Below are 18947 nucleotides of genomic sequence, written 5' to 3'. Positions count from 1 at the left end.
TGCCAATACACCTGCAGCCGCAAGTAGAAGAAGAGATTGAAGCACTGCTCAGACAAGACATCATAGAACCAGCAGAAGGTCCAACGCCCTGGGTGTCACCAATAGTGGCCGTACCAAAGAAAAACATGTCCAAGATTCGCATCTGTGTTGACATGCGTATACCAAACACAGCAATTGAACGAGAAAGTCACCTTGGACCTCACCTAGATGATATGATCAGCTGCCTAACAGGTACAAGATGGTTCTCCAAATTAGATTCGTGCAAAGGATACCACCAGCGAGAGCTTGACCCTCAGTCCAGGTATATCACAACGTTCCCCACGCACCTGGCTCTCTTCCGATACAAACGGTTGAGTTTTGGGATATCATAAGCTGCCGAAATATTTCAGGAGATAATAAGACAAGTGATAAGGCCAGTAAAGAACAGCCTGAACTACAGCGATGACATTCTGGTATTCGGTAAGTCGGATGAGGAGCATGACAAGGCACTGCAAGAAGTGTGTTCCCAACTAGAGCTTGCAGGACTCACACTAAATGAAGACAAGTGTGAACTGGGGCGAGACCAACTGGTATTCTTTGGGCACATTTTTTCAAAAAAAGGAATGAGGCCAGATCGCAGTAAAGTGGACACACTAGAGAAAGCAAGACAGCCAACTGACGTTGCGGAAGTAAGATCATTCCTGGGCCTTGCTAGTTACTGTGCACGGTACATAAAGGACTTCGCCACAGTGAGCGCACTGCTGCGAGAACTAACGAACGTGGCCAGAGTTTCACATGAACAAAGGAGTGCAGCAATGCTTTTGAAGAAATCAGACACGCCTTGAATGCAGTAGATCACCTGGCGTACGTTGATCCGCTACTATGCACCGAATTGACGGTGGATGCCAGCCCAGTGGGGCTGAGGGCAATACTGGAACAACACCGACCAGGCAAAGACTCCCCAATGTGTGTATTGGCATACGGAAGTAAAAGCCTGGCAGACGTTGAGAGAGCATACTCTCAACCGGAGAAAGAGAGTCTGGCAGTTGTGGGGGCCTATGAACATTATCACATGTTCATATATGGGAAGCCATTTACAATAATAACAGATCACCAAGCACTCATAACGGTCTATGGAAATCCCAATGCAAAAATACCACCCCGGATAGAGAGGTGGGGAATAAGACTCATGGACTACAACTTAAAAATAATACATAAGCCAGGCAAGGATCACAACCCAGCTGACTACATGTCAAGGCATCCTCTACCACACACAGTTGAAGCCACGACAATGGCGGAGGAATACCTGAACTTCATACTGAAAAAGAACACACTGGCATCAATAACGATGGCAGAGCTAGAACCGGAAACAAAACGAGACCCCACGATGTGCGCGATACAGAAAGTAACAAGACAACAAAGGTGGAGACACATCCACAACAACAGCATCCTGGATGAAGGAGTGATAAAAGAGGAACTGCTAGCATTCAAGAAAATCCATGAAGAGCTCTCAGTGACGAAAATGGCATCATAATGAGAGGAACGAGAATAGTGATGCCCCGAACGCTGAGGAGACAAATGATAGATCTGGCACATGAGTCACACCGAGGGATGGTCGCAACAAAGAAAATGCTGTGAGAAAAGGTGTGGTTCCCGGGACTAGACAGCATGGTTGAGGCGACTGTCATACATTACCACGTCTGCCAAGTAACGGGTCCGCCGCCCAAGCCGGAGCCGCTAAAGATGTCGAAACTACCGAAAGCAGTGTGGACAGAGCTGGCAACAGTTTTCTATGGACCCCTGGAGACGGGAAACTACCTGCTAGTAAAAATAGATGAATTTTCCCGATTTCTAATTGTGAGGCAAGTGGCGTCCACGTCAGCAAGTGCACACTGCCAGTCATGGATGATGTTTTTGCAGCATGGGGTTCACCCCAAATGTTAAAGACTCATAATGGCCGCCATTCCCAGGAGACGAATTCCGGAAATTCATGGAGTACCTAGGAGTCAGTCATTGGAAAATAACGCCTTTGTGGCCCCAAGCAAATGGGATGGCAGAACGGTTCATGGGAACAATAAAGAAGGCGGTACAGAGAGCAAATATAACACAGATATCGATAGGGCGAACCCTATGCCAGAAACTGAGGGACTACAGGAACACTCCTCACAGCTCCACACCCCGGTGCACGGCCGAGCTCATGCTTGAACGTTCAAGCAGGATACGGCTACCACAGATGGAATCGAAGACAAGCGTAGATTGAAGCAGCATAACTGCCAAAGATGAAGAGGCAAAAGAAAAAATGAAGGCATACGCAGATCAAAGGAGACATGCCACCAAAGCAAAACTAAAAGAAGGCGACACAGTGATAGTAAGACAAAGACAGCAGAGGAAATCGGACAGTGCGTTCTCGAAGATCCCGCTAACGGTGACGAAAGTGAAAGGACCGATGATAACTGCCTCAGCCGAGCCGTATCAAATAACAAGAAACAGCTCGTACTTCAAAGAACTGAGACCAAAGGAAGAACGACAGCCGGCACCAGCGCCGGAAGCAATCAAGGAGGAGGAAAACGTGCGGGTGGACAACGGAGAGGCAAGGCCGAGAAGAATATGCAGAAAACCACAGAGACTGATTGAAGAAATATAACATGACTAGGGCCGGTGCAGATCTCTCTCTCTCTCTCTCTCTCTCTCTCTCTCTCTCTCTCTCTTGATCGGCACTCATCGACCACAGGCCGCGTCACAGAAAATGTTTGTTTGCAACAAAGGGGGAGATGTCATGCCCAGGCAGTGGGCATTAGGACCCTGGGGTCAGCAATGTGGGGAAGGGGCACCGGACACCACATCCGGTCAGGGGAGAGGGGCTTCACACAACTGGACAAAGGGGAGGAAGGCAAGAAGCATAGCTGAGCTGTACCACAAAAGATAATAAAGGTACCTGGTTCCAGTAGCAATCGTGTCGAGTGATCTTTGGGTGATCAAAACACCACATTGTGGACTGTGCAATACCTCCCAATAATAGCTGGGGAATCGAATGTTGTTTGATGAAATAAATGTAAAGAGGCTGCATAGTGAGGGATAAAGGTTGAATGCTCATACCAATGCGCTTACTCTTGTGTTTGAAATATCGATGTTAGACGTCTGATAGATTTGTTGAGTGATCAATGTAGCAATTAAACAGTTGATATGCACACTGAGTAGGCACCCTGCTGTCAGATTAGAGAAAACGTGCTTTTCTTAAACCCTTCCCTGCAGGGGTTTTTCATTTCCTGTGCGGGGGAGGGGGCCGCATGCGGCGCCGCCGTGCTGGGGACAAGCTCAGCTCGTCATTAGGCACAGCGCAGCTGCACTCATGATGAGCTGAGCTCGTCACGACCATGCCCATTTTTAGAACGTTCAGCACAACGGGGAAATTATCCCCTCGTGCAACATTCCAACGCCCGTGACGAGATCAGCTCATCATGAGTGCAGCTGCGCTGTACCTCATGACGAGTTCAGCTCGTCACCAGCACAGTAGGGGTTAAGATGCTGTCAAACCAAGATTACAATTTGAACACCCTGGCACTCATGAGCCATAGTTTCCTCTCTATTATGCTTTTCACCACGTAAGACACCTCTTTCAAACTTCTCGTTTAGATCATAGGGTTGCCTGATACCTGCAAGCTTTTACATCACATGACATGGCGAAGAATAGATATCAAATGTACACGCAACGTAATGCAGTAAGCCACCTTGCTATGCGAAAAGGCGCGGGCTGGAATAGTACGTATTTAACATTACACAGTGCATTTCTGCTCTCTGCATACATTGGTGCACAAACTGCTGCTTAACGCCACTACAGGTACCCTTGCCCCATGTTGCAGGGGTACCAGCATTGTAGGCAGGATTGTTTGTGTTCAGGAAGGGACACCTTGCAAAAACAATTTACAGAGACATTCAAAGGAGGGGAAAAACAAGGAAAAGTAAACATATTTCTCCTCATTATGCCTTCCCTGGAGAGACATAGCATTTTGATGCATTCCCAGGTCTACCACTAATTGTAAATCTGGAATTGCTCCAATATACGTGTGTGAATGCATGAGATAACCCATGCTACACACATAGAAGGAGTCCCTGGGACAAATTAATGAAACGCACTGACTTGTGCTACCTTGTGTTACTCCACATTTCCAAGCCCTGCAGGGGCACCCAAGGTGGCCTGGCCTAGTCAAGGCTTTACGTTGCACTTGGCCCTTCTGTGCAGCGCAATGGCGACGCATACTTATGATAAGTATGAGCCTTAGCACTTGATAGAATCTAACTAGTGAGGCCTTAGTTCGTTGTGATTATTTGCAGTCTTTCATATTGCACGCTTTTCTGTCAGACTACACCTTATGATAAATAGATCCGAGAGCCCTAAATCACTGATGAGTCAATAAAACTTCACAGCAAGTATTGAGCATTTTGCAGTTTTGAGAAGCAGCCACTGTGTCACCAATGAAAACCAGATGTTCAGTAAACGAAGGGTTACGTTATTCTGATTTAATTGAATGAAAACTACATTTATAGAATGCCTTTTGAAGAGGATTTGAAGTGATTCAGGGTTCCAAAATTCAATCTGTAAGAAAACCTTGAAAACACCAACAGAATATGTTTTTCATGTATGTTCCTAGCAACAAAAATTAAACATCGCATGCAACATCTCTGTACCAGGTGGCATATTGCAAGACACTAATAGAACAATAAATATGTTCAGTTCAATAAAGAAAATGCAATATACCATACGTGTGTCTTTGTTAAAAAATAAATAAATAGTCAAAGATGTGGACAGAAAGGAAGGACTAGAAAAGTAGAAAAATGATGATAAATCATAATGGACATTAGTAGCCAAGGGGATTGCAAATTATGAAAGTAATATCAACACCAAAGTCCCTGCAGGTTTTTTAGACATTAGCGCAGCAAATGAATAAATATAGTCGCTGTTTGAACGTAGTCTTTGGGGAATGAGCTTCTGGCATGATGTTGATATTTCAATGATCTATTTGTCGGGTTTGTTTGTTGATGGATAGTTCGCTGTTGGTCTCATGTGCTTGAGAGAATGAGGAAATGAGCATCATGGCCTTGTAAGTGCTTTCAAGAATGCTTTAGCGTCACTGTCGTTTGCGGTGTTTTATTTCATTTTATTTTTTAGTTTAGTCTTTGTAATAATATATGTTTGTCAGAGTCTTGGAAATCAGCTCCTCCTGAAAGAAAAATACACATTTATGCGCTGTCCTGTGCTGAAATGAAAACAGCATTTATCTGGAATGATTACAACATCTTTCAACTGCATGTCTACCCGCACGTAGTTGACACAAAGAAGAGAAGAATAGACATGATTGAACATTTCATTAAAAAAGAGCACGAGTTAACATTAATTAGAGCGCTGCTTGCTCTAAGGCTTCTTGGAATATTAATGATTGGGAAGATTTTCATTTTCCAGATATGAAAACACTTATGGAAAGTGCCCCACACGCTCCTTGTTTTGCTTTGCCATGGCAGCTACATCCGACAATGAATGGGCGGCCTGGCAAACGAAGTAAGTTCTTTTTTTTATAGTACACAAATTAACAATGGCGAGAGGGCAAAGAACGTGGTGGGTAAAATAAGTTATAGGTTTCTGTATATATGTATTTGGGAAACAACATTTACAACCCAGCATGCCTTTACCATGCATGCCTTTATGATGACTTTAGTTGTAAAGGCATTAATGGTAAAGGCATATTCGTTGTAAAAGCTTTAGACAGTGGCGGCTGTCAATATTAAATGGTGGTAAGGCGGGGGAGGGGAGCATAGGGCAGAGGGGGGAATTAATAATCATTTTTAAAAATTACCTGACGCAGGAAGCCGCACCCATGTTGTGTTGCTCCTGCTGGCCATTTCCTGGGTCCCAGCAGCCCCTGGGACAGACTTGCAGCCCGGGGGTTGGTCTGAGCGGAAGGAAAAGATGCCCTGCTCAGACTATGGAGTTTGTCAGGGTTTCCCCAGCCCAGCTGCTGAATGCAGCCGGGCTGGGGAAGCCTAAGTGCGCATGTGTGTTTTGCTCGGCCTGAGACGGGCGATCAAACACATGTGAGCACTTAGGGACCAGGGAGTGCAAAATCACTCCTCCTCCCCCTTCCATGCCCCGCCCCTCCCTGCAGAAGCTGGCTAACGAAAAATAAAATGTTGCTAGAGATTTGTTTTATTTTTAGTTTGCTGGCTCCACGCAAGGTAGGGGAGCGACTTCCCTCCGCCACTACAGAGGAGCTGCCACTGGCTTTAAAGATATATATATGTAAGTATTAATGGTTTTAATTGGGGCACAGCTGCCAGAGCAGCTGACTCTGATGCATGGAGCTCATGGTTCAATCCCCAGCCCAGTGCCGGCGGCAGCTCAGCTTAGCATCATGTGACCCTGTGCAATAGCTCACTTTATCTCAGCAATGGCCCCCAGCACCATGAAACATTTAGGGGTGATATGTTTGCGCTTTATAAATAGAAAGTTCAAACACACACATATATATATATATATATGTATATTCACTGAAAAAAACTATAGGTTTCAGGCTTTATATAGTTAGGAATTAGCATTTAAAAAACCTTTAAAATTCACTGAAAAAACTATAAGTTTTAGGGGTGTTAAAGTTAGCTGGACATTTCACTCATACAAAACCATTGAAATTGCTCCTATATAGTTAGTTGTACTAACTATATTTCGCGCACCCGCAATCCACTGCTGATGATGTCACATATTACATCATTCATGACATGGTCAGTGACATCAATGATGACATCTCAAATGACATCACTGATGACATCACTGATGACATCATCCATTGAATGTGGTTTGCTTCGTTATTTAAATATGCATTATATATATAGCAATTTGCATTGAAGAATGAGTGGATATATAAAAATAAATATTTGGATGGAGGATTTAGTAGCAGTGTAATTGACTATTTACTTGACCAATTTATAGTGTCTCACTAAATATAGTGGATAGTGACTAAACTGTTTGAATATCTGTATCACTTTGTCAGTTGTTGTGTAAACTGGTTCTCCAGTTAGTTACTAGCTATGTGAAAGTCTATATTAGTTATTGATTAGTTAACTGAGTATTTGTATGGGAGAATGATTGCATGTGTGGTTCAGTGGGGGGTGTGTGACTGCCCAAAGATGTGTGAATAGTTGATTCACTAGATATATGAAGTTAAAACTACATGTTCTAACAGTTGTTTGGGTGAGTGAATATCTTTATGGGTGTGGTGATGAGCAAATATATTTCTCAATGGTACATGTCCAACAAACTAGAAAAATAAAAGGCAGTGTATGTGTCAGTTGTTGTATATAAATAAGTATACATAAGACTCAATGATTGTGTGAGTGACTGTATGGATAACTTTATACTTGTAATAATGATTTTATAATTCACTAAGTATGACTTACTATCTAAATGAATAGATGAAGTTGTGTTTGTATAGGTGTGTAGCTAAGTAAATATGTAAGTATGATCCATTGTTTGCATAAGTGAGTAGGATGACTTCATATGTGAATAGGATGTATGCTGGTGTGTAATGTCGATTTAGGTGTATAAGTATTTTTGATAGTGTTCTATTGTTCATTGACAGAATGTATGAGTGAATCTACAGGTAAGTGATTAGATGTGTGTATACATCTATGAATCACTGAGTGGGTTTTTAGATACTTGTATTGCTGTAACAATGGATTCAAATATGATACTCTGTATTTTACAAAGAGTGATAAAAGATTTTACGAGTGTATGAAAAGGTGTATGTGATTGTCACATGGATGATGTCATCAGTGATGTCATGAGTGATGTCATTTGAGATGTCATCAGTGATGTCATGAATGATGTAATATGTGACATCATCAGCAGTGGATTGCGGGTGCGCAAAATATAGTTAGTACAACTAACTATATAGGAGCAATTTCAATGGTTTTGTATGATTGAAATGTCCAGCTATGTCTAACACCCCTAAAACTTATAGTTTTTTGAGTGAATTTTAAAGGTTTTTTAAATGCTAATTCCTAACTATATAAGGCCTGAAACCTATGGTTTTTTCAGTGAATTTCAAAGGTTTTTTAAATGCTATTTCCTAACTATATAAGGCCTGAAACCAATGTTTTTTTCAGTGAATTTCAAAGGTTTTTTTATGCTAATTACTAACTATATAAGACCTGAAAGCCCACCAGGAATCTCCAGTATGCGCCAGAGGACTGCATTGCAGAGAGGTGTAATGAAGCCACGCCCCTTTTTACAACTCTCTGCAATGCAGCCCCCGTGCATGTTTGAAGAGGGGGAACTAATTCCCCTTGCATACTGGGGGCCCCTGGGGGCCAACTAGCCCACTTGGAACATGCAGTATGCGCCAGGGGGCTGCCTTGCAGAGGTGTAATGAGGCTTTGCCCATTGTTACACCTCTCTGCAATGCAGCCCCCTGGCAAGTTTGCAGAGGGGGAACTAATTCCCGTTGCATACTGGGGGTCCCTGGGGGCCAACTAACCCACCAGGAGCCTCCAGTATGTGCCAGGGGGCTGCATTGCAGAGAGGTTTAATGAGGCCACACCCTTTTTTACACCTCTCTGCAACGCAGCCCACGTGCATGTTTGAAGAGGGGGAACAAATTCCCTTAGCATACTAGGGGTCCCTGGGGGCCAACTAGCCCACCTGGAACCTCCAGAATGCGCCAGGGGGCTGCATTTCACAGAGGTGTAATGAGGCTATGCCCCTTTTGGCACCTCTCTACAACGCAGGCCACTGGGGCATTTGCAGAGGGGGGACTAATTCCCCTTGCATACTGGGGGTCCCTGGGTCATATCTGCCCAAACGCCGATATTCCGAACGATTGAAAATGACTTTTCTTGAGAAACATTTGGATTTGGATTATCATGTCCTATACTTTGGAGTTATTGAAAGACTGACTTTGAGGATGCTATAAATTACTCAAGTCTGTTCGAATTGTGTGGGTGAAATTGATACCTAGTCACTTTGAATAAGAATGTACTTATGTCTCGTCTAACATTTGGAAGAAATATCTAGTTATATGACAACAGGATACCAACATAACTTGAAGGAAATAAGAACGCCCTGAAGACGTTCTGTTGTACAGAACGAAATGCGTCGGCTGGCTGTGGTACATAAACATAAGGAAAATAAAAGCATTTGAATATACACCAAGATTCAGCGCTTCAATAAGGACTCTAAGTGATATGATTTGATTGGAGTTATTGTGCAAGTGGTGCTGTGCCAAACTTTGGAATATTCCCCACTACTCTCTACTACTTACTCACTACTACTCCACTACTCTCTAATACTCACTATCTACTACTTCTTCTCTACTACTCTACTACTCTCTACTACTCTCTCTCTACTACTTACTCCCTACTACTCACTATCAACTACTCTCTACTAGTCACTCTCTACTCTCTACTACTCACTCTCTACTAATCTCTCTCTACTACTCACTCTTTTTCTACTCACTCTCTACTACTCTCTACTACTCACTCTCTACTTATCACTCTCTACTATTCTCTACTACTCACTCTCTACGACTCTCTCTACTACTCTCTACTACTCACTCTCTACTACTCACTCTACTACTCACTCTCTACTACTCACTCTCTACTACTCTCTCTCTACTACTCTCTACTACTCACTCTCTACTACTCTCTACTATTCTTTCTCTCTGCTACTCACTCTCTACTACTCTCTACTACGCACTCTCTACTACTCACTCTCTACTACTCTCTACTACTTACTCTCTACTACTCGCTACTACTCTCTCTCTACTACTCACTCCCTACTACTCACTATTACTACTCTCTATTACTCACTCTCTACTACTCTCTACTCTCTACTACTCACTCTCTACTACTCTCTCTATACTACTCACTCTTTTTCTACTCACTCTCTACTACTCTCTACTACTCACTCTCTACTTCTCACTCTCTACTACTCACTCTCTACGACTCTCTCTCTACTACTCTCTACTATTCACTCTCTACTACTCACTCTACTACTCACTCTCTACTACTCACTATCTACTACTCTCTCTCTACTACTCTCTACTACTCACTCTCTACTACTCTCTACTATTCTCTCTCTCTGCTACTCTCTCTCTACTACTCTCTACTACTCACTCTCTACTACTCACTCTCTACTACTCACTCTCTACTACTCTCTACTACTTACTCTCTACTACTCTCTACTACTCACTCTCTACTACTCATTCTCTACTACTCTCTACTAATCACTCTACTATTCACTCTACTACTCTCTACTACTCACTCTCTACTACTCACTCTCTACTACTCTCTACTACTCACTCTACTATTCACTCTACTACTCTCTACTACTCACTCTCTACTACTCTCTACTACTTACTCTCTACTACTCTCTACTACTCACTCTCTACTACTCACTATCTATTACTCTCTACTACTCACTCTACTATTCACTCTACTACTCTCTACTACTCACTCTCTGCTACTCTCTCTACTTCTCTCTACTACTCTCTACTACTCACTCTCAACTCTATTACTCACTCTCTACTCTCTACCTCTCTCTACTTCTCTCTTCTCTACTAGTCTCTATCTCTCTACCGCTACCTCTCTACCTCTACCTCTCTACCTCTCTCTACACACACACACATACACACATATATATATATATATGCATATATATATGCATATGCATTTATATATATGTATGTGTGTATATATATATATATATATATACAAACATATATAAACATATATAATCCGCATATCTATATAAATACAAATATAAATGCATGCATACATATACATATATGCATACATATGCATGTTATTTACATGAAAGTTTTAAAAACACTAATAAAAGCAAAGCTAAAAAGCCACCTCATTACAAACAGAATGGCTTTAACTTAAATGAGGGCGAGATCTATTGCATTTTCAAAGCTTGTTTACTTTGGTTCCATCAGGAAGGCATTCAGATGTGTCACACATTTGGCATAAATTCTGAATGTTAGCACTCTAGTTGCTCATTAGGTCACTGTAGTAAAGCTACTGCTCACCAGGGAAGTCTGCTGCTGGTATTCAAAGTGCATGTTTCAGTCTGCATGTCAGAATTTTTTTAATGAAATAGAAGAGGATTTGAGAAGTCACTCAAAATGTGCCCTAATTTTTCTTTCTGAAGCACTATTCATACTTTCTATGGCAAAATGAACCCCCTCATTTTGTTCCTTTTTAAAATAAATGTTTTAAGAGTTACCACTTTATTCCAATCAAGATGGCTTCTGGTGTGCCATACTTTTGTCATAAGTAAGAGTGTTAGCGCTCTAATTGTTCTTTGGAACACTCTGGGACATTCTGTCATTGGGCTATACTTGGGCTACATCTGGGTGATATTTGGGCTACATTTGGGCTCTTTTGTCTCTGGTGGCCATCTTGGGAGACTGCATGTCAGAATTTTTTAATGAAATTGAAGAGGATTTGAGATGTCACTCAAAATGTACCCTAATTTTTCTTTCTGTAGCACTAATCATACTTTCTATGGCAAAATATACCCTCTCGTTTTGTTCCTTTTTAAATTAAACGTTTTAAGAGTTACCACTTTATTCCAAACGAGATGGCTTCAGGTGTGCCATACCTTTTTAATAAGTAGGACTTTTAGCGCTCTAGTTGTTCTTTAGAACACTCTGGGACATTCTGTCATTGGGCTATACTTGGGCTACATCTGGGTGATATTTGGGCTACATTTGGGCTCTTTTGTCTCTGGTGGCCATCTTGGGTGACTGCATGTTAGAACTTTTTAATTTTGAGAAGTCACTCAAAATGTGCCCTAATTTTTCTTTCTGCAGCACTAATCATACTTTCTATGGAAAAATATCCCGCCTTGTTTTGTCCCTTTTTAAATTAAATGTTTTAAGAGTTACCACTTTATTCCAATCAAGATGGCTTCAGGTGTGCCATACCTTTGTAATAAGTAGTACTGTTAGCGCTCTAGTTGTTCTTTAGAACACTCTAGGAGGCTGCAGTAGAACACAAAGGAATCAACTGACAGTCTCTGTCCTTGTTGGATGTACATGTTTTACTGAGAATGTCAGACTTCATTCTCACATGACTGAGAAAGATAATGTGAATTTACAGAAAATATGTTTAGAGTTTAGCTTATAGATCCCCTTCCAAACCACTGTGGGAAAAGCATGAGATCATAGTTTTCTTTCAAACATGATTCATGATATCCCAGCAGAAGGCTTTTTCACATGGTAAAATCACCTTAGAACACACCACAATTCCTAAAATGAGTATGGTACCATCAACAAATGATTTATAATGTAACTAAAGTCCTAAAACCCTCTATTAACTACAATGCTTTTTAATGAGGTGCTATCATGTATATTGGTCCCAAGATGGCTGCCAACACTTCTTGGATGAAGTGCTGACAGCCAATCAGATCTCACGATGAGATGTGTGGTTAGGCTCCGCCCAGATATATATGTGTTTTTGAAGTTGATCTTCGAAAAAAACACAGAAGCAATTTCACCAAATATAGCTAAGGCACATCTGCGTACCAGTCCCTATAATTTTGCAAAGTTTGGCGTAATTCCGTTCAGTGGTTCGGGGTGTAGCCGTGTCAGAACGTCCAATTGGAAATTAACATGGGAAAAACACGTTTTGGGACCCCCCTTTTTTCTCAGTCCCCACTTCACGAATCTCCCCAAAACTTTCAGGGGAGGAGCGGAGCAGAGCTGGCCAACATTTTGGAAAATTACATGCAAATTCCTCAACCGGCGCCAAAGTTATTCCCAATAGAATGTTGCAGATTTCCGATGGTAGCTAGGTCCTAACTATATATACCTACTGGCTATCGCCAGTAGGTAATATATGTATTGTGTAGTTTACTGTTAATGGGAGAACCAGCAGTGAGGTCAGTCCCTCTGTGATCAAGTCTGGGCTCAGTCTGATCCAGAGGAACCAGTCCAGAATTATTTTAGTCTAATTTTTTCTTAAAAACACTTTGCACTAACGCACTTTATTCCATGAGCACTTTTGGGTACATGTCACTAAAGATGGTAGTTATACAAGGGGATTTATCCCAAGATTCAATTTGCTCTAGACTACTAATTAAATATTTGTATTAGAAAACTATGATAATTAAATTTTTACACATGGATTCTATGTTCACATTAGGCATTATATTGCACATATTTATGTAATATTCAGGGAATCAATATTGTAGATATTAATGTATGTTTTAATGGATTTTAACATATATTTTTATCCCCTCAATAAGCCATTATTTAATCGTCGTTTCTTATAATGTATTTTATACGATGATGTATCAATTATTTACTAGTCTGTTTTCTATATCCATCCCTTGTGACGTAATTAAAATGTGGCACTAGCACTTTAAAAGGAAACTTGCATTATCATCAGGTTGTGATGTGATCAAGGCTTGAATGAGCAGAAACGTTATGGCGACAGCACTTAAATAAATCTGCATCTTATTACTTGGTGGTTCGTGTCTGTTCTTGCCCCACGTCTGGGGAAGTATCAGCATGTGGGGAACGGAGTTCTTTATATATATATATATATATATATATATATATATATATATATATATAAAAATATATATATATATATATATATATACATATATATACATATATATACATATATATATATTCACAGAAAAAACCATAGGTTATAGACCATATATAGTTAGGAATTTGCATTTACAAAACCTTGAAAATTCACTGAAAAAACCATAGGTTATAGACCATATATAGTTAGGGATTAGCATTTACAAAACCTTATTTTATTTGCACAAAACCATTGAAATTCCATATATAGTTAGTTGCACTAACTATATATCGCGGACCCGCAATCCATTGCTAATGATGTCACATATTACATCATTCATGACATGGTCAGTGACATCACTGATGACATCACTGATGACATCTCAAATGACATCACTGATGACATCACTGATGACAACACCCAGTGACTGTATGTTTCTGTAAAGTTAAAATATGTCTTACATATTGAAGAATGAGTAGATGTATAAGTGTCTGGATGAAGGATTTAGTAGGTGCATGACTGACTGTATGAGAGAATGATTAAATGTGTCTCACTGAGTGCATGGGTTAGTGATTAAAGTGTCTTAATTTGGCAATCAATATATATGTTGTTCTGTAAAGTGCTGCATGTTTAAATCAGTAGCTATATCAGTAACTATATGGGTTATTGAATGGTTGCCCAAGTATTTGTATGGGAGACTGAGCATGTGTGTGGGTGGCTGGGAGGTGTATAACTCTGTGCATAGATGTGTGAGCAGTTGATTCCCTAGGTGTATGGGTTCAAAAGTGCATGTAGAAACAGCTGTATGGACAGTTGACTGTGTGCATGAGTGTATTGGTGAGTGAATGGATATCTCAGTGCTACATGTAAAAGTAAGTACATATGTAAAACACAGTCCATGTGAGAGTTGACATATATAAATAACTGAACATAAGAGCCAGTGAATGTGAGAGTGGCTGTATGAATCATTGTGAACTTGTATCACGGATTTTATAAGAGAGTAAATATGTGTTAGTATATGTTTGAATAAGTAAGGTGTGTATATCTGTATAGTTGAGGAAATGGAGATGTGATTGATTCTTTGCATGACTGACTAGGTGTGTGAGTAACTCCATGGATGTGTGACAGTCTGTGAGTGCCTGTTTACACTGAGTGTATCTAAGGTTATATTAGAGTCTGAAGATGTATTATCACATAAATGATATCATCAGTGATGTAATCAGTAATGTCAAATGAGATGTCAGTGATGTCATCAGTGATGTCAGTTTATATACTTCTATACCGCAGACGGAGACACTTCAAGTAATAGAAGACCTGTTACTGTCCCGGGAACTTAATTCCATCACTCCAGTCAGACTCATTATGAACCTTGCAACACTGGCCATGACCGAGAACTTCTTCGCCTTTGAGGACTCCTTGTACCTGCAGATCAGCGGGACTAGTATGGGCAGCGTTTTTGCCCCTAGTCTCGCGAATCTGTATGTACATCAATTTGAGCAGCAGCACGTGCTCGCAGACACCAACCCCCACCTAAAGTGTCTGTGAGCATGGAAACGCTACATTGATGACATTCTGGTAGTGTGGCGAGGGACAGAAATCCAACTGAAAGAATTTCATGAGTGGTTGAACCTAAGAAATCGGTTCCTGAAATTTACCATGGAATTCAACACAGACAGACTGGCCTTTTTGGGCCTGATGATTATCGGCACAGTGGATGGACTTATGTCTGAGCTCTATCAAAAACCCATGGCTCGTAACTCCCTATTGAACTACCATAGCTGCCACCCAAAGTCCCTTCGGGACAATCTGCCATATGGGCAGTTTCTTCGCATACATAGAAACTGCTCAGATAAGAAATCTTTCGAAAATCATGCAAACAACTTAAGAAAAGATCTCTTAGAGAAAGACTACCCAAAACAATTGATAAACCGCTCCAAGAAAAGAGCACAAAATAACAACAGAGCGAGTCTATTGGAAATCTCACCGCCAAAAGAGAAAACAGAAAGAATGACATGTGTGACAACATTTGGTACACTATCTAACCAAATAACTAGTGTCATCAAAAAACACTGGGGCATTTTGAACACGGGAAATGACACACTACCAGTTCCCCTATTTGCCTTCAAAAGGGGACCTAGTCTTAGGGACAAACTGGTCCACACAAGACCAAAGACTGAAATCCCTAGAAATACGGGCACCCTGTGGGATATGCCAGCTGTAACTGGACACCACCCGTGCGGACAATGTGCAGCATGCCCCCAGACCCGCAAATCCACAACCCTTGATATTGGTACAGAACATCCTTGGGAACAGCGGAGGTTCACGAACTGTAACAGTTCCAACCTCATTTATTTAATCAGCTGTCCCTGCGAAAAAAGGTATGTGGGTATGACCACGAGAAAAGTGAAGACGAGGATCTCAGAGCACAAGAGTTCAATACGCTGTAATAAACAAACAACTTGTATGACAAAACATTTCTTGGAGGCACACCATGCACCTACAGACCTACAATGGACTGTGCTCGAACAGCCGATGATCCCTAAACATATCACAGACATCAGCACTTTTTTACATCGCAGAGAACAGAGATGGGTGCACAAACTTCAAACCGATATTACGGGTCTGAATGAAGACATCCTGTGGATGTCCCTATAAATTAGGACACCAGTTGCATAGTACCCAGATTGTTCATTATCAATACCCACTGGGAGTAGAAACATATTTGTCTCCACAACACACTGCCTACCAACCAATCCCCATCAGTCTTTCAGCTAGGGACTGCAATTCATCAATACTGAAGATATGCCATTCTATCGGTGCCTAATTACTTCCAGCAAAGGACTGAATCATATTAAAACTATAGGCATGCTAGTTCATCAGTTTTGTATTTTCTTGTCACTGCCCTCAAATCTACCTAGAAATATACGATTTCTTTAACTCAGACGCAGTGCACATTATATACTTCTGTTCACAAATAACAAAGGGGACCAAGCGTTACAATTAAACTACTAATCCCTCAATTCTACCAAGAAATATACAATTCCTTTAACTCAGACGCAGGTCACATTACATACTTCTGTTTACAAATAACAAGGGGACCAAGCGTTACAATCAAACTACAAATCCCATCTATTTTGTAGTTCTAGGGCCAATTGCGCGCTATTTAATATAAACATTACCAAGAAACCAAGACACGCACGCTATCGCGAGGTTCACGTTTTGTCCCCTCGGCAAATAGCTAGTGAAGAGACTACCTAGCGGGTGTTTCCCGACTACATTTCCGGACTACATTACCGCTGGTCGCTCCACGCGCTTGGTGACGCACGGCAACACGCAGCACACGTGTTGTGCGCTTGACCAATTAGATCTGGGATAAATATCCCGCTTCCTGTCTAGTCAGTACCTCCCAAAGTCAGCCTAGAGGAAGGCGAGGAGTACCGACGGACAGGTAAGCGAGACATGGTTGTTACGGAGCCAATTTGTGTGGCTGCTGGTTCTTCTTTTGTAGAGACCACGTTGGGTCTGTGTATACTCTACACTTAAAACGGGTGGACTCGAAGATAATTAGATACAGGACAGGCACCAAGGAAAGCTTAACAGGCTAGTTGCATTTCGGATTTAGAGTACGGCGGTAATACATATGTGTGTGCTGATTCGATCGGAGAACACGATCGCCCCTCGAGTGTTCTACGCTTAACATGAATGGTCACTGCAAGACTTAGTAGACATTATGGCAATTTGTAAATATTTAGTATATCATGGCCGAGAGTGCCTGCTTATTGCGCATAGTGGGTTACCAACTCTAGAGACATAACAGATCGCCCTTCCATCGCATTAAGCAGGGTGATTCCGCATTAGTTTTAACAATGCTTTATTAGACTCAACAATGCAGACTGTGCTAATTGAAGCAGGAGATTACATTTGCCCACGGCTGAATATTACAGGGCACTACTAACAGTAGTAACTCACTTCTACCTCTGGATAGAAATCCCCAATGACAGAGGGAATGTGTTTTCAGATTGAGTTCTAGCGAACTCTTCCTCTTTCATCTCTTCTTTTTTTGTTCACATCTAATAGAGCGGTGCTCCATTTGTACCTGAGCTGTTGCCGGGTGAGGTGGAGAGTGCATTCCCCAGAACATGGGTGAGTGAATATAAGTTTGGTTAAACCCAGGATACATGTACCTGGCTCATATGTTTGATTGATGTTACAAACACTGACCATAAATTGTTTGGCATATATGTACTTCACAAGCTTATCTCTGTGCTTTGCAGCTTTCGTCATTAACTGTGTGCATTTTTGTTGTCTTTTATGTGTGTTTGTCCACTGCTCATTGACTGGATCATATCCACTGGTGCTTGCAGGTGATATGATTTTTAATACACACTATACACTTTAAATTAGCAGTTGCACTTTATTTATAAGAAGGTCCTGATGAAGCAGACTGGTATCTTTTGAACCAACGAATACTGCAGAAACATGTCGACCAAGATAAAATCTTAGTAGTTATTTGTTACCACTACTTGCACTGTTTTTTAGCCTTGGGTGTGGGTAGGACCCCAATAAACTCTTTTTCCACTCCCACAACCCAATATTAATTCTTTCACTTTCACATGCTACAGTGAGCACTTAATGCACTGCTTTTTGTTAATTTTTTGTGCCCCCTGATACCATTACAACAATTCAGACCCACACACTTTACATCCCTTCACACTTTGATTAGGCAACAATCTACCTAATCCTAAGTGGTTCTTTCCACTTCCTCCGGGTGAAGGATCCCAAGTGATGTAGGGCGGTACAGGACGGGTATCTGATGGGAACATATTTTTTCACCAAGAATACTTTGGATTCAGGGATTGTGTTCCTCTAATATACACACAGTCATCTAGATAGCTGCACTATTTTTCTGTTGACCCATTGTTACACTTTGTTTGTTATCTATAATATCCCCCTCATCAATCCTAGGGGGTCAGAAGGGGTCTACCTCGCCCCTTTCCTTCATTTCCCCCTTTGTTTTGGCCTCCTCTTATCTCTCGATCCTACCGAGAGACAAGATGGCGGCCGCTCCGGACTGTTTAGAATGTTGACAGACACCGGAGAGCCAATCAGCTTCGCATCGCAAAGTTCCGTTACGCGAAAAGTACGCGAACCGGAGCGCTGCCCGGAGCGCTGTTACAGATATATATCTTATTTTGAACGTTAATTTCTCAAAATCCACTGAAGCACATATATTGAGACCTAGCAAAGGCACATCGGGCTAACAGTCCCTACAATTTTGCCAAGTTTCGTGCAAATCCATTCAGCCGTTCGAGCTAAAAGTGAGGCCAACCGCCCTATGGAAAAATGAATGGGAAAAACGCGTTTTGGGACCCCCCTTTTTT

The sequence above is a fragment of the Lissotriton vulgaris genome, chromosome 2_1 (genome assembly GCF_964263255.1).
Source record: "Lissotriton vulgaris chromosome 2_1, aLisVul1.2, whole genome shotgun sequence".
Lineage (NCBI taxonomy): Eukaryota > Metazoa > Chordata > Amphibia > Caudata > Salamandridae > Lissotriton > Lissotriton vulgaris.
Note: the sequence above shows the minus strand (reverse complement) of the source record.